This window comes from Felis catus, chromosome B1 (assembly GCF_018350175.1).
Source record: "Felis catus isolate Fca126 chromosome B1, F.catus_Fca126_mat1.0, whole genome shotgun sequence".
NCBI classification, from domain to species: Eukaryota; Metazoa; Chordata; class Mammalia; order Carnivora; family Felidae; genus Felis; species Felis catus.
In genome coordinates, this window is record NC_058371.1 from 114,552,805 (window position 1) to 114,577,369 (window position 24,565).

Sequence of the window (24,565 nt, forward strand, 5' to 3'; positions counted from 1 at the left end):
CCCATCCTAAAAGAGCATTTCCTTGATATGCTACCCCCTCAAGCTACCATCCATTCTCTTTTCTTCACTGCCAACTTCTTGAAAGAAACCTATACTTGCTTGTTTCCACTTCCTGACCACACACTCATATCTTATGCCTGTGCAATCTGCCTTCCAGCTATGTGGCTCTAATAACAATGCCTTAGCACAGATCACCAAGGAAAATACAAGATACTACAGAAATCACTTGAAACCAAGTTTAAATAGAATTGAGTTAGGCCTTTTCAGTGAAATTCTCACAAGAATTAAACACCACCCAATTCTCACAATTGTGTGTTGTTGATTTAAAAGGAGAAAAAAATGTTCTTAATTGTTTTTCTGAAAAAGGAAGAAACTTCAGGATGTAAATTACAAATCATGTGGGTCCTTTTTCCTCTTCCCTGAAATACTCTAATTTCTAGAGCATAATGACAGTATGCAGTGTTTTATATAATCATCTTGATTTATAATGAATAACTTTTCCACTTTGCATAAAATGAATCATATCGGATCTTATGGTCCATACAATACTCTTTATTTATACAAGCAGTTCCCAAGAACATGAATCAATTTAACTAATTATTGCATTATTCTGAAGAAAGATAAGCAATAAAAATTTGGTGAAAATAGATCTAGAATGCGGATATGTCTATAATCTCCTGTCGTTGCAGTCAAGGACCATGATAAACACCCATCTAACTGTGGCAGAATAAAATTAAAGGTTCATAATATAAACATGAGTTTTAGGAGTTTTTTTACACATTTCTGGTTCTGTCCAGGCCTTTGCTGTGACTCACTTTCACTGGGATTCTGCTGACAATCTGCTCTAATGCATTCTTGTCTTCCAAAGTGTATCATTACTTCTGCCTTGGCATATCCATATTAGTGTCATCAATTAACCCCATGTTTGCCAGTTTCACAATATAAATGCTTCATAATTAGAATAATGACATTCAATCATAGTATAAGAATCAACTGAGCCTTCAGAAAACTAAGGGTGCGGCCTCGCTGTCTGGTCTCCCCAGCTTTCAGACAACTAAGGATATTTCTACTTCTACCTGATGCTAGGCAGGGTGATATCTGAGAATGTTTAAAGAGTGAGAGTCTTCCTGTCATTTCAAGCAAATTTACAAGTGTTAAGGTTTAATTATTTTAGAAGAAAGGTAGGAGGAAAGTATGGTTTGGAGGGTGTTAAAAATTCTTGGTTCATAGATTTTATTTCTTAGAGTGCTACTTTTATGGGTATATTCTTAAGTAGAAGGAGCTCTTTACAGTCAGTCTTTACCATCCCATCACATAGTTAAGCAGGAAAGAGCTGCATGCTTGCTATTTGCCAAGTACCTAGAAAATACCAGAGCCAGATGGCCAGGTTGCATGGAGCTTACCCTCTCGGCTGCAAAATCACAAAGGGTACAAAGTACAGAGAGCCAGGGCTATCTTTTAGTTTTGATGATCTAAGGATTCAGAGTTGAGAAATGACCTTTTTCTTATTTTTCACCAAGCATATATTCAGTTAGGAGCCTTAACTCTGTTAGCTGTGGAACAATAACGCACCTTTGCATGGCTATTTCCTGATAAGTGAAGAAGCCTGGGGTAAAACTCCTCTATACCATAATTAAGGCTGGAATACATCTTGTCCTTTGTCCAACACTGCTTACTTATACAATGCTATTCACACACCAAAGGGAATTCTAGTTACCATGAAAAACAAGCCACAGGGACACTATAGAAATTTCCCACAATTATTTGTTCCAAAGTAAATACATTTCCTTTGATTTTGACAGAACCATAAAACACAGAAGTGTATTGTGAGGCTGTTTTGCTGTGTGTTTACCAATACCCTGGAGGCTTTACTCTTTGAAACACAGCAAGATTACATCATGGTGTTTCATCTCTCATCACTTGGCATGCATGTATATTATACCTAACAATCAAACATCAGCAGGGAAAAACAATGAACTAATTCACGAACCAGGATTCTGTTTTATACTCCATTTGTGAAGGATAATCATGACTTAGCTTAAATAAGACTTTATGTCTTGATTACAGGTTTCAAAGCATGAAAGTGTTGACCAAGCCTGGGTCCATGATATAACACACGAAACAGAGACTATTCATACTTGCTTTGCTGGAGGAGCGTAATAGGCGCTAACTCGTGTAACAGGATATGAACAAACAACAGAACTTCTAGAAGATTGTCATTTCTAACTTTTATCACCGTTCTTCTCACCCGTAATAACAATAACTGTTTTCATTGAACTTTCTTTTCTCTTCCAATTGAAAAGAGTTTCAGATGTTTGAACCCCTGTAACTCTACTCTCCAAAATCAGATACTCACTCCAGGGGATGATTTTGTTTTCATTTTAGATGGCAAACTACAGTTTTCACTCTACCTCTACTTCATTAGATTATGGGTAAAGTGGGGTTATAAAAGAGTGATAAATGCTCACAAACCACAAAAGAAGTCCCACTACTTTATAGTTTCTTTTGTGGCTATCCATCCATCCATCCATTCATTCATTTATTCTATATTGAACATCTAAAATATGCCAGGCATTCACCTCTCAAGAAATAATACATGAGGATCTTGTAGTTCTGCAGCCTCCTTCATGTTGGTTCATTCACATCCATTCCCATGGCTACACTTTAGCTTTACATCACCTGGAAGTGGGTCACTGGAGACTCCTAAAAGCAAACCACACCTTTTCTATCTGTGCCCTTCCCCCACTCCTTTACTCTTTTATTTTTTTTATATATATATGAAATTTATTGACTAATTGGTTTCCATACAACACTCAGTGCTCATCCCAAAAGGTGCCCTCCTCAATACCCATCACCCACCCTCTCTTCCCTCCCACCCCCCCATCAACCCTCACCTTTACTCTTTTAAAGCTAGCCTTTGATATTGCTGACATCTTTGGTTTCTCGTCACTTGGAGGCCTTCAAACATACCTGGATTCAGATACTGGCTTACCTAGAGCCACACTTAGTCAGCAGCAGTCTAGCCAGTACCTTCCTTTCTAGCCTCCTTCCTTGTTTTATTGCTTTCGCCATGACAAAACCCAACTCAGTTCAACCCAAGTGGACCCACAGAAGCATCAGTGCAATGGCATGGCCCCAGAAGAAGTACTGGCCTTTGGAATCAGTCTGTGGTCTGCACCTCCTTCGGTCAGTTGTCAGCTGTGTGACTTTATTAAGTTAATAATCTCTGCAGACCTCAGTTTCCTCAGCCATATCACAGAAATAATAATTACTACATCACAGGCTTCCCTATGAGGAATAGAAAATGGGTGTTTTAATTCTACAGCATAGATCCTGGCATATAGTAGGCATGAATAAATAGCAACTAGCATTATTTTGTCTATTTCTGGTTCAGATCTGCTAACGCTTCTGGAGAAAATTATATATTCATGTTGCTGGGCTCCATTATAAATTTATGAGCTCCAATCTTAACTGGCCCCTCAAGGGTTTCTCATCTACTCCATTTCCGTTCTCCATAACAGCTCTTCCAAACCTTTACCACTTTCCTCAAGGGTCCGACCAGCTCCCTGCCTCCCCTGCTCTCGGCGGGTGGCCTAATCTCTCCTTCACTGAGATAACAGGTGCCTGTGAGCAAGTCTGATTCTATCCTGACTTGTCCAATCAGTTATGTCGTCACACCTCCTCTCCCACTTCACTTCTATCTCAGAATAAAGAAGTATTCCTGCTCAGTTGATGACTAACTAAGTGACTCAGAAAGCATTTATTAAATGTGGACCCAACATAGGACCCAACATAGGACCCAACCAGGACTTGTGCTTGGTGCCAACCTGCCTTCAAACAGCTCTAGCCTCTGGAGGAGTCAGACCCACAAACCACCTAGAAGCAAACAACAGGACTTGTGCTACAACAGATACAAAGACAGGTACTAGCCAAGACTTGCAAGGTCAGCTAGGACAGCTTCTGGTAGGAGGTTGCATCTGAGCTGAAAACTGAAGAAGAAATAGTAGCCAGGTTGGGGCAAGGGGAGGGGGCTTTCAGACAAAGAAAGCAGGGTACGTGCCAATCACGGACACATGGAAAAGCTGGGCGCTGGCTATGAGTCAAGTACCAAGAGAATGAGTGACTTCACTTCTTTTAAATATAATGAGACAAAAAATTCCATGCAATAAGGGGTAGAAAACCAGTCAAGTGATTTCATATCCTTTTATTCGTTTCAAAAATACTATCTAAACAACATTCAGGTAGGACACACGCTGCCTGAAGATTAGACCCTGCAGCTCTGTGGAAGATCCCAGACCTCATAGTGGGGATGGATGACAGAGGATTGCCATGACCCATACCACATCACTGAAACTTGTCCAGGATGTCTTTCTAGTAAATCATGAAGGTCTCCAAATTTTTTTATGCTTTCCAAAGAAGAAACTGTGGGCCCACATTATCTATATCCCAATAGGTCCTGTGATATTGTGACTTATAATAAGAAATACATATTAGGTCTTTGTCCCTGTTTCTGGCACAGAGCCCCTAAAACCATTGGAATTTCCTAAGTAATGAGAGCAATAAAATTAGGTGATTTTTGTTCTGTTAATGAGATGATTTTTGGAAAGCACCTAAGGAGGGGGGCTGGTTGCCAGAAGAACCAACCAATGTGACTGGGGGGGCTGGAACTTTCAGTGTCCCCCACTGACCTCTAGGGAGGGGAAAGGGGGGTGGAGGTTGCACCAATCACCAATACCAATGATTTAATCGGCCATGCCTATGTAATGAAGCCTTTGTAAAAACCCAAAGGGACGGAGTTCCAAAAACTTCTGTGTTGGTGAAAATGTGGAGATGTGGGGAGAGTCGTGCCCTAGGAGAGGCCATGGAAGCGCCACACCCTTCCCCATACCTTGCCTTATGTATCTTTTCCTTCCAGCTGCTTCTGAGTTATATTCTTTTATAATAAACTGGTAATCTAGTAAATAAAATGTTTCTCTGAGTTCTGTGAACCACTCTACCAAATTAATCAAACCCAGGGAACGAGTCATGGGAACCTCTGATATACAGCTGGTCAATCAGAAGCACAGGTAACAATCTAGGCTTTCCTTTGGCATCTGAAGTGGAGGGCAGTCTTGTAGAACTGAGACCTTAACCTGTGGAATCTGATGCTATCTCCAGGTAGATAGTGTCAGAATGGAGCTGAATCATAGGACACCCAGCTGGTATCCAAGAACTGCTTGGATGTGTGTTCTTTAGTCCTCAAGCACTTCATGCTGTTGACAACCTCCTTTGATGCACCTCCATACTTCTTCACAGTTCAGTATTGTTGCTATTTTGAATTACCTATGAAGGATACACCATCATCTTTTCCATAGTAAGGGCCTCTCAAGAAAGAAATTGTACCTGACATTCATATTTGTGTCCCCAACACCAAGTACAACAGTGAGCACATAGTAGGGGCCCAGTGGTTGTTTGTGAGTGTATGGATAGATAGATGGTTGGAACAATAGACGTAGGCTGGTTTCCTACCCTTAAATGACTCATATGTTTCATTCTTAGATTTTCTCTCCTAATTCTAGCTTGCCTTGAGCAATCTCATTCAATTCCATAGTTTTAACTCTTCTTTAGAGACAAGCATTGCTATCAGTTTCTCAGTATTTTTTATCCTTGTTACAATGTATAAACAGACAAAAAGTTCATACTATATATACTGCTATAAAATTTGCTTTTTTCCATTAATATGTGATGTAAATTATTCTATATCATTGCATACTTCATACTTCACTCTTCTTAATAGCTGCATAGTATTCCATTGTAGGGAAGAAGTGCTAGGATTTAATTTCTGTTGATGAACATATAATTTATTTCTAAATTTTCTTTCTAACAATAATGCTATACTGAATATCTTTATAAATATATCTTTGCACAAGTGTGTGAATGCTTCTGTAGGATAAATTCCTGGAAATGGATCCATTTTAAATTTTTCATAAATACTGACAAACTCTTCTCCAAAAATAAATATTTTATCAGTCCACCTTCCTACCAAGAGTTGCTTTGAGAGTACCAGTTTCCTCATATCCTCACACATACTAAATGTCATAAATTTTAAAATCTTTGCCAATTGGATATGTGAAAAATATATCACTGTGCCTTTAATCTCCATTTCATTGAATATAAAGAGCATGGACATTTGCATTTATTCTTTTATGAACTATGTGTTTGTATATACTCTGTTCTTTTTTTGGAGAGTTGACTTCTTATTAATTTGTAAGAACTTTTGTAAGTTTTGTTTTGCCTTATTGGTTGCAAACAGTTTTCAATTCAACGAAGCATTTTTCAGTGCATATAGGTATGTTCTTGGTGGATTTTATCTTTTATTAATATTAAAATAGTCCCTCAGTTCTGTTAGTGTATTTTGTCTTAAATTCTTTCTCTTATATTTCATTCCTAATTTCCTTTTGCATGCATTTACCTGATGCATCTTTTCATGTCTCTTTAAAAATAATTCTTTGTCATTTTTGAGAGAAAGAGAGAGAGCGAGTAGGGGAGGGGCAGAGAGAGGCGGGAGACAGCGAATTCCAAGCAGGCTTTGCACTATCAGCACAGAGCCTGATGCAGGGCTTGAACTCACCAACCGCCAGATGGTAACCTGAGCCGAAGTGGGACGCCCAACCGACTGAGCCACCCAGTTGCCCCCTTTGTCATTTGTTTTTAAGTATGTGTCTTATAAACAGAAAATAGCGATCTTGCTCTTTCAACCAATTGGAAAGCCTTTCCTTGTTAGTGTGTGGGTGTGTTGTTGAACGGTGTGGGGAAGAGAAGGAACTCATTCACATTCATCCTGCCGCTTATATATTCTTACTACTGACGTAGTGTTATTGCTGCCTTCTCAATTTTACTTCAACTTATTATACCCACTTTTTGCTTCCTTTCTTCTTTATTAGCGTGTGCTTATCACTCTAACAAATATAAGTGAACTTCTATTTCTCTCTCAAAGCCAAGAATTAATCAAAATCTGTAGCCTATCTCCACACAACCATCAAGATCAGAACTTCAGCAGAATTTTAACTCCTCTCCCCACTCCTAGGCTTCACTGAAGTAAACTGAAATTTTAGTCACAGATGGTTTTCTTGTTCTAATCTGTCTCCCCTGGTATAAAAATCCTTAAAATTTGCATTAAACTTTACAATGACAATATCAGTTAGTTACTATAAGTTTCATGCTCACCATTCTATCATGTATGCGTTGGCTTTCCTTCTCGACTTCTTTATTCTGATTTATTTTTCATTTGGGTGGAGTGTTTCCATGAGAAACTTTTGTTATAAAATGTGTGTAGTAGTATGTTTTCTGTCTTCTCACGTCTTCACAATTGAATGATAATTCATCTGCATGTAGAATTCTGGGGTGGTGGTCCTTTTTCCTTAGAATCCATCAGCTCTTAGTTTATACTATTTACCTGTGAAAAGTCGATTCCAACCTTAGTAGCTTCCTTGATGAGTAATCTGTTTTTTTCTGCCTGGAAGCTTGGGTTGAGAATTTTCCAAGGGTATGAAGTATTCAAAAAAGAATTAATGTCTGTCCCAAGGATTTAATGATTTCACAAAAGTAAGTTAAGAATAATTTATATTCTACTTTAAAAAGTGGCTAATTTTCACCAAAGGCATAATAATTAGTTTTTTTTCTTAACCGAGTAGCAAAAGAGCAAATGTGATTTATCTCTATGATTAAAAAAATAGGTTATGCTTAATGAATGATTTTCTAATAGCAATGGTTTTGAGAAAAGTTTATAAAACTAAGCACTACAAAATAAGCTTCTCAAAAGTCCAGGAGGGTCCCCGGAATTGGGAGGGAATCCTAGACTCAATCACATAACATTCAGCAGTGGAAGACAATATGTCAGGCACTCTACCTACATTATTTTCTTCAGAAGTGGTTCTCAAAGAAGTTAAACACTTAGTCAGGACCCCAACACTGGTAGGTAAGTGGCAGAACATAAATTTGAACCCAAGACTTCATGCCTCCAGTACACAGCCTCTTTTAAGCACACCATATTATGGGGAGTGTCTACAACATACAAGGCATTTATTTGGCTAAGAGTTGTGAGGGATGCAAAGGCGAACGTGACAGAGTCCCAGCCTTCAAGTTGGGTATATCACGGTAGTTGTTATCTAGGTAAACCCTATTTAATGAACTTAGTTTTCTTAAAAAGTAGCATTTTTCTTCTTGTAAGTAAAAATTAGGCCACAAATCTGTGATTCAGAAGGAAAGTGGCCTTATCCAGGTGCATTTTTACACGTTAGCATTTAGGGCAAATTGCCCAGAAATCCAATACTAATTTACCCCCAGGATCTCAAGCCCATAGTTACTGTTGGAATTTTTGGCAAGCAGATTTCCCCAAGGGTAATAGTCAAATTAAGAAGTATTTTAAAGAAAAGGTGTGAGAGTCTTAGGCAAGAGTTCAAAGCTTGGTGTTCAAAGGTGGGGAGGGGTACTCAACCAGGCGGTGCTCCAGCAGTAAAACAGGTGAGAGGTCACCTGTTTACCTTGCCTAAGCTCCTGTGTAATGGATCAGTGTGGAGCTTGATGTGCAATGGTGACAATCTTTACTTTGCACTCAAAATTAGAGTAGATCATGTTTAAACTCCTAACTCCAAAGTTACTATAGCAGATTGGATAGGTAAACATGTCCTGGGTCAACCCTGAACTCTCCGCAAGTATGAAATACCAGTGTGAGTTTGGCAATCCGGATAAACACCTCCCACACCCCTACCAGTCTCAAAGCAGAACCCAAATTGATGAATTCTGTCCCTGTCCCTTAGGTCAACCAGAAGAATAACAATAGCAACAATACTAGTTAACGTTGTTGTCTATTTACTATGTAGTTTGTACTATCCTGAGTGCTTTAGTTTCCTTTAGTCCTCACAACAATATTACAAGCTTATGCATGTATCTATTTTATACATGAGAAAACGGAGACCCAGTGAGATTAAGTGATTTACTGAAGACTACACACCAAGTAAATGACAGATCCAGGATCTGAGCCCACATCGACTGGCCCTGAGCATGCATTACTGACCACTACCATTTACAAAGTTTCACGTGGTTATATAGGACCTTTAGAGAAAATTTTCTCTATCACTTGGATCAGTCTTGCTCAGGCTGAGTGCCAGTTCGGTTAAGGAAATTGACTTGATAGAGGACCAGCTCCTACAAAGTTAAGAGCTTTTGTGGATTCCAAAGGGATTTAGAAGAAGGAATGTTTTAAAAAAAAATTAAACATCAAGATGGGATGGACTGGAAATCGGTGGGAGGCCAACATTAAGGGGAAACTAAAACTGAATGGGTAGGTCAGTACTCATCCCCAAAACAGTCTGTAGCAACAAGATTAAGTCATGCCCCACCACCTGGTAAGGCAAAGGTACTGAACCTGCTCACTCACCTAATCAGACCTGATTGAAAAATTGAGTATGTTGAGTCAAATCGAAGCGTTATGGGAAAGGGGCTGCAAAAAGGCAGAGACTAGACACTAGAATAAACATAAAAGGAACAATAAACATAAAAGGTCCATGTCCAATTCCAACTTGAGAAAACATCCACTGATAATTTCCCATTCTGAGTTAAATTTAAATGTCTACTGTCAAGATATCTGACCTACTTTCACGTCTCTTTCTTTTATGCTTTGCATAAAATAAATGTTTAATAAAAGTGTGTTCATTGCTATCAAGTGTAACATGCAAGGAAAGGCAGCCCTCTGTTATTCCTGTCTCCCACCAATCATCTTGGAGAATCACTTTCTCTTTGCCAGTGAGCACTCCCCAGGATAGGACACTGACTCTAGAAAGCCTGCGAGCTGTGTTCACAACTAAGCACTGGCTAGGTACGTTATACAGCTGCTCCAGATGAGCTTGACCAGTAAGATATGGGGCGTGGCAAACCAAGGAATCAGCAGTCCAGCATAAGGCAGCCAATCTGGTTTTGTTTTATTTTTAAGAGTCACAAGAGTATCTCACCCTGACTAAAATTCGGCTTCAGCAAAGTAAGACTAATAAGGAACCCAGAGGTAAGAACACTAGGTATGGGCTTTCCTGGCCAGCTTTTTAACTTTATATGGCTGTGAAAAAACTGAGTTGTTGTTGTTGTTGTTGTTGTTGTTGTTGTTTGAATCTTCTCATATTCAAAGTTTCCAGTCAAGGATGTCTCTGGCTGTCAGGAAAAATGTTGGCAGCAGGAAGGGGAAATTGGTCACCTTTTATTTCCATCAACCTCAGAGGCATTGCTTTTTGCCAGACTGCCCACCCCACATGAAAGGATTCTCTTTCTTTTGGTTTTGATCTAGTTCTCTGGCAAAACAAATGTGAATTTTCCTAGCACTTCCCTTCCTCCGGCCAAGGCACAGACTGTTTGCTTGGATACATGGTCTCATTTTTATAATCCTCTAACCTGTAAGAGACTTGTGCACCAGAGTTGATGGTGGGTCTGTTGGGAATCCATCTAGAACATCTGAGGACTCATTTCCTGAGGGGTCATTTCCTGAGGAGGGGACACATGCTTAGAGAAGACATAAGCTCCATGAGATGAGGGTCTGTGTCACTCTTGAGCAATCCTGTGTTCCCAGCACTGATCATAATACCTGGCACATATGGAGATCCAGTACATGAGAGTGGGTGTTCAATAACTTCTACAAACTTACTTTTGTACAGAAACTAGTGGTGCTAGATGGTAATGCATAAAATAATATGGAAGGAATTCTATTCCAACTGTATTCTCAGTGGCCAACAGTATAGATTATAACATCTTTTCCCAAAGTATTTTGTGGGACACTAGACTCAAAATGTGCTCAGCAAAAAATGGATCGCACAGTCAAGTAAGCTGGACATACTGCGTACCTTCACATTAACCTATTAAAGAGGCTCTTTGGTTTTTCTGTTTAGAAACATGTTTAACTTTAACCCAGAATTTCTTAAAATTTTTTGACCGTGGAATCTTCACCTTGCACCTACTACCTACTATCCCATGGAAGAAGTGCTCCTCTGAGCTCACTTTGGAATTATATTTGGAAAGACAGAGTTATGTCGTGATTGGCCCTCCATTGCTCTCAATAGTCCCTTGAATGGATATTCAGGACTTTCCTCTAAAATCATTAATTACGTGAACCTGATGACTTATAATTTTCAAATCATCCTGCATGAACATAGGGCTAATGAGTTCCTTCTACCTTCCTATGAGGAGAGGTTGGCACTCTCCTCTCTCAGGACAGGAGTTGACTACGAACAGCTTCTACATCAGCTCAGCAGTCTTGTGCATTCCCTGGTATGGAGCTCCAAGGGACCCAGGGACCTGGTGAGAGAGGGAATTGGACTTCTGTTCATGAACCCTGGCTTCTTCTTGTGACTGCCTATGTGTCATCTTGGCAAGGCTAAAGTACTCAGTTATTAAGCGCCAGCCTAGGTATTGCTGTGACGATAATTTGCAGATGTGGTTAACATCGACAATCAGTTTAACTTCAAGTAAACAAGATTGTCCTCAATCATCTGAGTGGCCTCTTCCAATCAGAAGAAAGACCTTAAAAGCAAAACTGAGGTTTTTTTCCTGGGAAGAAGAAATCCCACTTGTGGATAGCAGTTCCGGTTCCTGCCTGAGAGTCTCCAGTGTCTTGCACGTTCTGGTCTTCAGTAGAACCTTGACTGATATACTGTCCACTGTAGCTGTCCCTCATCAGCATCCCTCTCAGCCAGGCTAACACACTTTTCAAGCACAGTAACAAGCCCAAAGGGATGGACAAAGCATCTTCCCCTCAGGCCATGGAAAGGATCTGCCTCAAAGCAGCAGGAAGTGCAGTCTGCCTGACAAGAAGGCTGGGAAGGAGAGACAGGAATACCCTTTGCCTTCAGACTCTGGTGTACAGGTTCTCCCTGAGGCAGTCTGTGTCTCTTCCACTGTTGCTGCCCAGTAGTGGGGCCAGGCGGGGTGCAGTTTGGGTCTTGGGGGGTGGAGGTGTGGGGGGAAGGGGGAAATTGCTCAACACTGAAGTATTTCCATGCCTAGGCACAACCAGGTGAAATAATTGTGGAAAAAACACTTGCTTTCAATTTAATGATTTATTCACAGTTTAATGGTATCTCAGGGCATTTATTTTGCATTTAAGATGAAAAGCATAGATTTGTATATATTATGGAAATAGATGTACTTCTTATTTTGATAAAGAATGTGAAAGCCCAATCTGCTCAGTGGCACTGACGTGAGGGAGAGATGGGACACACCTGTTTGTGCCCTCACATGGGTGTTCTTTAAGCTGTGTCTAGAGAGGACTTTAATTTTTACAATATGTGGTTAAAACACTAAAATGTGCATATTCGGTGATTCCAGGTCTAAGACTGTATCCTGAGGATATACGTAAAGTTGTAACTATAAGAGATCTCATCTCAGTTGTGAAAAATCAGAAGCCACTTGCATGCCCAACAGCAAGGTTAGTAAACGATGGTAAGGCAATATATGGTAGAATAAAGTAAAAATAGCTGTCATTCACTGAATAGTGTACCAAGCACTGTTCTATAAGGGCTTTATGTTCTCAACTCACTCAGTCCTCACAGCAAACCTACGAGGCACATTCTACGTCCCCTTTTTACAGATGAGCTAACTAAGGCACAGAGCGGCAAGGTGAAGTGCACAAGGTCGCACAGTCAGCAGGTGTAGGCAGGATTCCAGCCTGAGCACGTGGGCTCCAGAGCCCACGCGCTGCGTACATGCTGTGCCTCACTCTCAAGAAGGATGATGTTATTTCAAACACGCATATGTTCAGATACGTATACACAAAGCAGCTGCTCCAGATGAGCTTGCCCAGTAAGATATGGGGCAAACAAAAATGGAAATTCTACACTTTAAAATCAACGATCTTCCTTTTTTCTTTATTGCTCATCTGTATTTACTAAATTTTCTACAATGAATATCTAATATCTTATAGTTTAAAAATAAAAACCGTCAAAATCCATTTTATTATTTTGATTGAGAACAAACTCTTAATTTGTCTGGTCGGAGACTAGAGTCAGCTCAATGAAGACCAACGTTCAGGACGGCTACTCAAGCAAATTCATTCCAGAAGAATGCGAACCAGGCAGCACAGGGAGAGAACTCCTCCAGGGCACAAGTTCCAGGCCCCCTCATCACACACACCATCAGTGAGCCAGTCAACCAACAAGCCCTCTGCTAGGAATATTGCTAATCTGAGAACATCTGCACCTGCCCTTAGCTAGTGTCCAAAACCCCGTTCTCTCAACCCGGCCAATCATTATGATTATTAACAGGGACCATGAGTTTCAAGTCCATAATCTTCTGAAAAGTCAGGAAATAAAATAAGTAATAAATAAATAATATAATAAATAAATAAATAAAATCGGTGGTGAGTTGGGACTTCACAGAACTCTTTGTCCCTGGGTGTGTAGTCTTTATACTTATTGAATGAGATAAGAAAATAATCAGACATGTAAAGGTTAGACAGAACTGAATAGACTCTTCCAGATAAACTTCAAATATCTTCATTTGACAAAGATCCCAAAGCTCAGAGAGATCAAATAGCTTGCTCTCAGTTACCCAGACTGTCAGAGGCCAAACCATAATTAAAAACCAATTGTTTAGTGCCTAGTCCAACACTCCCTCTGTTTGAGCCATGCTACCTCAAGGGTTTGGGTTCCGTTGAAAGGAGGGAAAGGAGGTATTGGTATAAACACAATACATATTTTATAAAAACCATCTTGTATTCACTTTTATTATACTAGCAATACACACAAAAGTATACAGAGTAACGCACGCACATAGATCCCCTTCCACATACCATGACAACCCCCCACCAAGAGGTAATTACCACAGTCAGTAATTTGGGATGTGACCTTCCAAACCCCTTTCCACAGATACCATACATGTATTTAGTGACATGCTAGAACGAGCTTATACTGGTTCTTGAGAGCCACCTTAAAGGTTCAGGAAAAGTTGTGAGCTGGTTGTTAAACACAGTCAGAATTAAAAATTAATTTATATAAACTTATAATTAAGTTGGATTAAAAACAAAGATAAAAAGTACTCAGAACTCATCACTTCCTTGTTTGTTTGTTTTACAACTTTTTACTGTTGTCTACATTCCTCGGGTTATCTCCATTTATTGGATCTGTACGATGGAAAGAATAATGGTGTATTTCTCTACGTCTCTCCCCAGCTTCACATTTTTACATTTATAGGATCCACCATCATGGGAGCATTTACACCAAGGAAATTGACAAACGCTACAGATCAGGGCAGGCCCTCCCCTCGCTGAGACAGCCAGTTTTTGAACATTTACTAGCATACCATAAGAGACTTTTTTACAAGTTCTTTTTTCTTTCTAATAAATAGACTATTGAAAACTTTTAAAAATCCGTTAAATGCATTTATTTTCCTTGGTGAAAATAGAGATGAAGCACTCACTGAAACATGTAAAATATCAACGTGTTTTTTAAACTATGACTCTTCTTCTCTCTCTCAATAACCTGCTCCCTTGATAATCTAAACTTCTATTTTAACCAAATCCCAGTTCCTTTTAACTTTCCTCTTCAAGGATATTACGCCTCCCCTCCTCATTCACCCCCACATCTTTCAAGCTCTCTTAAGAGAGAAAGAGAATTTTTAATGGCAGAGGTGAAGTTTCCCGAAGGTAATTACTTAATAGGCAACCAAACAAGAATGGCTGGATTTGCTTGGCCATGGTAAGCACCAGCTCCTGCTAGGGGCCACTCGGGCACTCTGAGGCTCCTGAATGTCAGAGGGAAAGCAATATACTCAGGCCCTTTTGTTGACACACCAAAAGATTAGGTTTCCTTAAATTCCTAAGGAATTTCAGAAGATTAACTTTTAGATAGGAAACTTCATAGGCTGAGCAGGCTGAGGAAAGAAAAAAGAAAAAAATCATGTCACCCTCAAGCAGTTCCATCAAGGGATGAAATTTTAAATCACATCATGTCTCACACCCATTGCTTAGTGCAAAATAAATCACTTGAACAGAGGGCAAGCCAATTTTTACTTTAAAAATGTTGTGTCCTAAGGCTGTCTTCTTGAACTTCAAAAGCACACTTTGTAATTACTCTACCTATCAAAGGAAACTCAACATTTCACCTCCAATTTCTTCAGCTTGTGTTATCACTTTTAATTGTTAATAAACCACATTAATTTTAAACTGATTATTCTGTTTGGGAATTCAATGTTTTCTAACAGAATACACTGAATTATATATAAGTGGGCTTATTTATGTACGAGCTATAGTTAGGTGGGGCTTTTTCTCACTACCTGTCATTTGTTTTATTTTTAGTAATTTCTGTCCTTTTGGAGACTCATAGCAATTCACATCCCTCATTTTTTTTTCAATGTTTATTTATTTATTTTTGGGACAGAGAGAGACAGAGCATGAACGGGGGAGAGGCAGAGAGAGAGGGAGACACAGAATCGGAAACAGGCTCCAGGCTCTGAGCCATCAGCCCAGAGCCCGACCCGGGGCTCGAACTCCCGGACCGCGAGATCCTGACCTGGGTGAAGTCGGACGCTTAACCGACTGCGCCACCCAGGCGGCCCTCGTCCCTCATTTTTTTAAAGGAACATTTCTAGGAATAAGAAGGATAAAAAAAAATGCCAGGGATTTTGGGGGGTTGGGGTTTGTGCTCAACATTGATATCATTTGCTTGTGGGTCATGAACCTGCCCATGACTTTTTATTTTTTTTAAAGAAAGCAAAGGACTAAGAAATAATTCGCTAAACTCAGACCACACCATCAACCTTCGTTCAGATTTGTTCATTTTCCTAACAAGATGTTCCCCAACCTGGAATTAACAAGACAAGTTCTTCTTGCTATCAACCTTCCTGCCTCTGTAGGCACTGACCATGTCCATTTGACAAAAGCATATATTTGCTTACAAACCATATTTATCCAGCCCAGTCAATTTGTTTGTTACCAGCCATGGTAACAAACAAAATGGTCTTGAGATGGAAACATGCCATGTTTGTCTCCACTCTAGCTAGCATCAAGCTCAGAATTCAGGAGTTGAGAGCAGTTCCTGCTTGACTAAAAAAATTCTGAGAACATAGAACATCCTTCTCTCTACCTTAACTGTGCCCATAGTGCCGAACCCTCCACCTGGAAGGAGCTCCTTTTCCTCTGCCAACAAGACCAGTTCTGCATGCCCTTCCCAGCCTCCTGGATAACTTACATGCCTTCCACATTGGACCTCTTATCACCACCACACCCACCATCATCACCATCATCATCCTTTATCAAGGGCTTCCTGTGGTGCCAGGCACTGTTCTACATGTTTTACATGTGTTGATTTAAGTAAACCTCACCACGACCATTATTATTAACACTCTGTAGACATAGATAGGACACTGAGGCACTGAGAGGTTCGTGTCCAAGGCCACTCAGCTGGTAGATGACAGAGCAGGCCAGCTCCAGGGACTGTGCACTCAAGCACTCTGCCATACCTCCCTACTTCATCAAGCTACTTAGTTACCTATATAATTGCTTCTCCACTGGCCTAAGTACTCCCAGAGGGTAGGGACCATCCATCATGCATTCCTACATTCCCCGGGGCGCCTGCCATAGTAGCTGGTGCATAGTAGAGGCTCATTAACTGTTTATGGAATGAATGAATGGATTTTTCCTACCATTTCCAGGTGTATGAACTGGGAGATGTCTCCGCAAGAAGACAGCCTATGGTGGCACCAAGCTGGTAGCCCTGGACGGTACACGGCCTAAAGTCAAAAATCTGTCCGCTCCTGGGCCATATAAGGTGAGCAACATAACTGATTTGGTCAATCAGCTAAACACTGATCGGTATCACCTCCCCTAGAAAGTTATGACAAGTAAAGTGCCACAGATGGCACCTGGCATACTGTAAGTCAATGATGGAGGTTCACATAAGCTAGCAGGGCTAATGTTACGTTGGTGGTAAGGTGGGGAAGGTTGACATATTAGCATATCTTTCTGATTCTTTTAGCAATCCGCGAGCAAAATTCTAATTTAAATTTATTTGATTATTTATACATACCCTGTCTTTTTCCCAAAACAGTTTATATATTCAGCAGATCTGTACATTGGAAGTGGATAGAAATAAAAAAAACAAAAATAAGGACAGTAAATGGAACTTAGAACGAGACTAATATCAAAAAAAAAAAAAGGTGCATAATAGTCTTTATATATTTGCTATGGCTGAAGCAAAAGATTAAAATGTATATAGTAATTTATAATGTACATTCACAAAGACACTTCCTATGGGGTCTTCAAAGCAGCCATTCCCTATAGCTAATGTTATTATGTGCAGGTCACAGGTCAGGAACTTGAGGCTCAAAGAAATCAAGAAACTTGATTGAGTTCACACAGATAGTAAGTGTGACTGGAACCAGAGCCAAAATGAACCCTTTGGGGGAAGAAATTAATTCCAAAGCCTGTTGCCTAAGAGGACTCACAAATCCGCCACAACTTGAGCCATCTCTTCCAAATGGGAGAAAATAATGAACCATGATAGCTCGGGTAAAATCTTTCTTTGTCTGTTTAACCAACAATTATTACAGTATAATAATAATTTTGCAGATGTGCAAAATCTGAGTGTGATTCTAGAACTGATGTTTTGTGAGTCTGATGGTACATCTCCACATGTTCCTGCCCACAGAAGTTATACTCTTTCCTCCTCACAGAGCAGGTCTAGGCATCCTTTTCCTGAATTTGCATTCTGGGTAAGGTCAGACTTCACCTCGCCCACCCTTTACCATAAGTTCCTCAGGTTTTAGTGGCATCTCCTAGGGGGGATGATTGGGTCTTCTCTGCACAGGGTGTGAGGAAACACAGGACCAACATCCAGACACCTTAGCATAACCCTGATGCTGCCTCCTCACCTCTAATTTGATTGGAACCAAAATGTAAATCAGAAGGGGTTCAGACATGGTACTTGAAAAAAAGAGCACAAAGCAAGGAAACGAGATTTCTGATGATGAAGAAAGAGTATTTACAGGCAGAGCATTTCCGGAAGAGTTGCTTCCAAAGAGGGACCTGTATCGTACTAGTCTCGGTGGACTCTCCTTCTCCTCCACCCCTCCAACCTCTGCACTCCCTCCTTCACCTCCCCTGCTCCCCTCACCACCTCCAGGGCTGTTCCCCACCTGAGCAACTCTAAGGAAAGTGCTTTGAATCCTGCTTTTCCAGAACTGTGCTTCTGAGCCTCTGCTTCTGTCCTCAACATCTACAGAAGGTTTCACTGTGGAGTATACCAGTCAACACAGTGAAGAAACATAATAGTGCCCACTTAGACATGGGATTAATTGCAACCAGACACACTGAAGAATGAAAATTCCTTAGCCTCCTGCTGACTTACTGTGTGAAGGAGGGGTCCTGCTGATGTGTTAGCTATCTTCCCCAAACAATAAAATAATCTAATGCTTTCTGTTTGGGGAGCAAATCACCACTAATGGGATCTTGCCAATAACACCAACACCCTTGCTGGCCCTCACCTTTCCTGACTTTCCTTACATGGCCCCTCTCTGACTGTGATAATGTACCAGCATGTACGGATATAGATACTTCTCTTTAGCGAACCAATCACAATTCTAGGGGGAAACCCCAACATCATCTTCTGACTATCTGGAGTCCAACAACTTTGTCTTAGCTATAAAAAACCACCTATGACCGGGGCGCCTGGGTGGCTCAGTCGGCTAAGCGTCCGACTTCGGCTCAGGTCATGATCTCACGGTTCATGAGTTCGAGCCCCAAGTCAGGCTCCGTGCTGACAGCTCAGAGCCTGGAGCCTGCTTCAGATTCTCTGTCTCCCTCTCTCTCTCTCTGCCCCTACCCCTGCTCATGCTCTGTCTCTTTCTCTCTCAAAAATATATAAATCTTTAAAAAAAAAAAAAAACCACCTATGACCAATAGACTGTGGAGATATAGATATATAGATATATAGATATATATAATTTATTTATTTTGAGAGAGAGGGAGAAAGCCTCTCCCAGGAGAGAGGGGCAAAGATATATATAGATATAGATATAGATATAGATATAGATATAGATAGATATATAGATATAGATATATACACATATATATACACACATATATACACACACACACATATATATATATATACATATATATATATATATATACACACACACATATATGGAGAGAGAGAGAAAGAATCCCAAGTAGGCTCCCCACTCAGCACAAAGCCTGATGTGGACTCAATCCCACAACCCTGGAATCATGACCTGACCAACTGAGCCACCCAGGCGCCCCTGTGGGTGTTTTTTGTTGTTGTTTGTTTGTTTAGTTTGTTTGTTTGTTTGTTTGTTTGTTGGTTGGTTGGTTTTTTTTTTGCTGTGGAGGGACATGAAATAAAATCTAAAGATACCTCAAAAAAAGAAAGGGGAAATAAGTTCAATCTTTCAGTCAAATACTCTGCTAAGACAACCACAAAACAGCATCATGGAACAAACTTGGGAGATAATGTAGTATATAGTATATAGCTGCAGAAATCGAGGCCCAAAGAAGTTAAATGAATGCCCCAAAGCCACAGTACGAGTTAGTGTCTAGACAAGAAGCTGAATGAGCAAGGCAGGCAGCAGGAGAAGAAAAGCACTAAAAGAAGGCAGCCTGAGAATCCAAGACTGCAGGACTGTGCAAGCTACTTGGTCAATTAGAGACAGACACACCCTGGGGTCTCCTGCTGGTCCCATACATTGCCTCCATCCCCACTGCCATTTCCACTGTTTACATGCCTCTCACTCATCCTGGACTGGGTGCCATTTCACATCTACATCTGGGATCTGTCACAGCTGATGAGCCGCAGAGTGGATGACAGAAGTCATGTGAGCCCCTTCCCACTCAGTGGGTCCACTTTCTACCCCAGGAATGGGTGCAGGGAAGAGTATAGCTAGAGAGCAGCAGAAGTTGCTTTATTTATCCTTATTTATCTATGCCCTCTCCCTATCCGCCCCCACCCCCCAAAAAAGTCTTGTCACAAAAAGATTTTAAGCCACCTTATTTTTTTAAGTCTTAAGCAGCAGAGGTTTATGACCTCTGTTTGAATTTTTTGAAAGTGCCACAATGAAACATGAGTTCAAAGTGTCATCGTCTTTTTGCAGGTGGATAGCTAAAATACCCTGTTCAACTTGCTTACCAAAACAAGTTAAAGAGAAATTGGAAAGAAGACTACAGCACATGTTAAAGGGTTTTTAAAAAATGAGTGTTATCACGTAAGAACTAGCTTCCTTTTTCTATGGTCTGGTACTTGCAGCTTGAAATAACAGCTGGCCCTTGGTGACAGCACACTGAGGAAGTCACATCTGCCTCTAACAATCCTCTTGGAGGCTGAAGACTGAGGCTTGAGGCCTTAAAGGAGTCCTGAAGACTGGATTCTAATTTATTCACAGCTGATTTATTTACAGATATTTTTCCCTAAATCTCTTTGTGATGTTTAGTAATACACAAAGGTAAGTTTTCCCATCTAGATAAAACTGATCACTACTGCCAACTATATCAAAAAACAACTGTTAAACTGTGAGTCTTTGCAAAGAGGGGGAGTGTTCAGAGCCTGGATATGCAAAAAATAGCATCTGATATTGCATGTTTGGAGCAACCAAACACATCTGGGAAAAGAAACCCACTGCCGCTTAAAGTACCTGCTCTATTCTCTAGCACATCTGTGGTGCAATTAAAGAACCTAGTGCACAATTAAAATTCAGGTCAGCTAACAGCAACAATGGGGCTCTTTGATGTGAGGTCAGCTTTGGTCATTCTCATATACTCATTAAACAGGTTAATCAACTTAGTGCAGGATATAGGACAGGACTGACCAAAAATCTATTTAATTACCATTACCCTGAAAGCATTGGTAGAGAGATCTATTTTATTTGTTTGGCATAGCAACTACTGTTTCATTGTCACTGCATGCTAGAGCTAAAGGTGCCACTTCTGGAATTGTGTGCTTTTTTCACAGCTAATGACATGTAGATACAACACAAATATTTGTTTGTATTTATTATTAATGTATTATAAAAGCAGATGGCTTGGTGTATGTCTTTCCTTTTTTCCCGTGTACACTTCTCTCTTTTGGTTAAAGTACTGAAGCATGGGTTAAATTTGTGGAAGATGTGTCATGCTCTTTTCATTTGTTTGCTTTACCTTGGGTCAAGAAGGTGTGAATGTGACATATTCAGTCTGGATGAGTAAACTTGACTCGTGTCCTCCTAATGGGTTTTATCCAGCACCTGTAAGGAAGGACAGGTAATATGACCAAGTAGTGCCTATGGTGAACGCTCTAGTAGAAAGACCTGAACTTTAGGTCAAATAGACTTGGATTTGAATCCAGCTCCCTGATCTATACTCACTGACAAAATGAAGACAATAAGATGACTTTGCAGCATTGTTGTGAGGATCCAATAAACTTATGTATATAAAGTGCTTAGTGCAGTGCTTGATACATGGTAGAACTTAATGATGCCTATTCATTAAGAAAATGCTTTCCTGAGTCACTGAGGAATCTACAACACCATTAATCAGGGTGCAATTTTCTCTTCCTACTTAAAACCAATATTCAGTGCTTCTCAAAACAAACCAGTTTTTTATAAGTTTGTTTATTTTATTTTATTTTATTTTATTTTATTTTATTAGTAATCCCTACACCCAATGTGGGGCTCAAACCCACAACCTCGAGATCAACAGTCACATGTTCTCCCAACTGAGACCAGGCACCGCAATCAGTTGTTTTTTTTTAAATGACAAAACTGAACATACAATATATGGTGTTAAAGAAAATAACGAAAATTCATAACTAATGGGGTCTAAATGACTTCAACAGGAAGGCACTGTGAGTGGGTGTCACAGGTTTTATAAATGCTTCTTGTGTCATGCCCGAATAAGATACAGGGAGTCCCATTTTGGGGGAACAGGAGGTGACATGGGAACACTCAAGGTTAAAAAATCACGAGTGCCTGGCTGACTCAGTTAATAGAGTCCATAGCTCGTGATCTCAGGGTTATGAGTTTTCAAGCCCCATGTTGAGCATGGAGACTACATTAAAAAAAAAAAAAAAAAAAGTGGCGCCTGGGTGGCTCAATCGGTTAAGCGACCAACTCTTGATACGGACTCAGATCATGATCTCACAGTCACGCGATTGAGCCCCTGCTTGGACTCTGCACTGGGTGTGAGCCTGCTTGAGATTCTCTCTCTCCTTCTCCCTCTGCCCCTTCCCCACTTGCATGCATACACTGCTTGCTCTCTCTCTTAAAAAAAAAAAAAAAGGGTTAGGGTACCTGGGTGGCTCAGTTGGTTGATCGTCCCACTCTTGATTTCGGCTCAGGTCGTGATCTCCCAGTTCGTGAGATAGAGCCCCACGTCAGGCTCTGTGTTGACAGTGCAAGACTACTTGGGATTCTGTCTCCCTCTCTCTCTGCCCCTCCCCTGCTCATGCCTGTGCATGTACATGTGTGCGCTCTCTCTCTCTCTCTCTCTCTCTCTCTCTCTCTCTCAAAAATAAATAAATAAACATTTTCTAAAAAGGTTAAAAATCATAAGCAGCCCCATATCCCTTCAGAAAATACACTTGATTCTTGTTACTCATGGTAGTTATGTTCTGTACAGTCACCACAACCACTGAATTAGCAAACACTGAGCCAGTGTTCCCAGGGGAAAATATAGGGTTAAGCTCCTATGAGTTTCTTGTTACAACATTTTTGTCAAGAAATCAATACAAAACCTTATTTTGTATGTGTTTCTCTTTAAAGACATCTTATTTAACACATACTGTTGGTTCATTAACATTGAACTCACAGCCAACAGCACTTCAACTTGTGTCTGAATGAAGCTTATCTACTGGAGGAAGTTTCTCCATAAGGCAGGGTCACAGCCTCTTGCACACAGACAGCAACTCAGTATTGTTCTTGGGGCCATTTTACACAGCAAAAATACCAACCAAAAGCACAAAAATACAAAAAGCAGATTAAATTGACCACAAAAAGGATACTTGTTTATCGTGTGCAAACAGAAATAAGAATACAGTGCCGGATTGTTCAACCACAGCTGAGAAATGTGTGTGTTGGGCAACTCAAAGTTTTCACCATCCCACCCATGCCCGATATCTATTGGGGGCAGGGGGTACAAATAAATATTAACAAGTAGGTGAATTCACAATTGCAAAATCCATGAATAATAAGGCTCAACTGTCAACTTGAAATTTGACATGTCCCCTCTCAATAAGCCCTACATGGCAAGTCTTTTCTTCAGTGTTTGATGGAAAGCTCCTTTGGGAAATTACCAGAAAAAGTCACTGAGTGGCATTTAGGGGACACGTTGCGTGAAAAACACTACAGTAACTATGTTGTGTTTATTATGTGCCAAGCACAAGTCGAAGTTTAGTTCATTAATTAAATATATGTTAATAGTTATAGTTATTTATTAAATACTTTTATTATTTAATGATTCAAGTTGTTGCTTTCCTCTATTTTTGATTTAGAAAAGTTAGTTTGGGTGCCCTAGGAAGGAAGCTATCCCAGGTGGTTGGAAGTAGAAAAGCGTACCAGTAGGAAGACTAGAAGCCATGGATTTCTAGAAGTGTTCTCTCACCCCACCTCTTATATAAGAGCATCCATTGATTCATGCTGAAACCAGCCACTACTAGCTAGGCTCAACAGGGTCAGCCAAGTGGAATCTACTTCAGAGAGCTACATAACTCTCAGGATGACAAAGTGTTAGACCTGGATGGGAGCCTAATCGTCATCTAATTGAATCTCGCTCAATCTTCCTCGCTCTCTCTCTCTTTTTTTTTCTTTTTTCACTTTTAATTTTTTTAATTTATTTTTGAGAGACAGAGAAAGAGCATAAGCAGGGGAGGGGCAGAGACAGAAAGGAGACGCAGAATCTGAAGCAGGCTCCAGGCTCTGAGCTGTCAGCACAGAGCCCGATGCGGGGCTCGAACCTACGAACCCTGAGATCACAATCTGAGTTGAAGTCAGATGCCCAACCAACTGAGCCACCCAGGTGCCCCCCCCTTAAAATAAATAAATAAACAAGCGTAACAAATATGTTATAAAATCACATTGTGCTTTAAAATGTGGTACTGAAGAAGGGATATACAAACAGACCAGTGGAGTGGAATACATCCATGGCCATAACACACACACACACACACACACACACACACACACACACACACAGCAAGTTTATATGGATGTATGGGTAATCATCTGTAGCACCACTTGAAATTATTTACCAAAATAAGTTATAAAGAACTAAACATTTTTATAAATTAGAAAATACAGATATGATATAGATTGATTAATTTTACAATAGTGGATGAAATTACAGAAGAAAATATCAACTACGTAAAATATTTAATCCTCTGTTTAATAAAGAGTAAAGAAAATGAGAGTTATATTTTAGTAGACTCTGATGATTGCCTACCTGGTGTCCATTCTTTCCTGTTTACTTGCTAACAGAACTCCAGTGTTGCCAAAGGAGCAAGGTATCCAATTAATAATCCTGTCTTAGACATCTTTGCAGCAAGGGGTGGCTATGTGGTAAGTTAGGAAA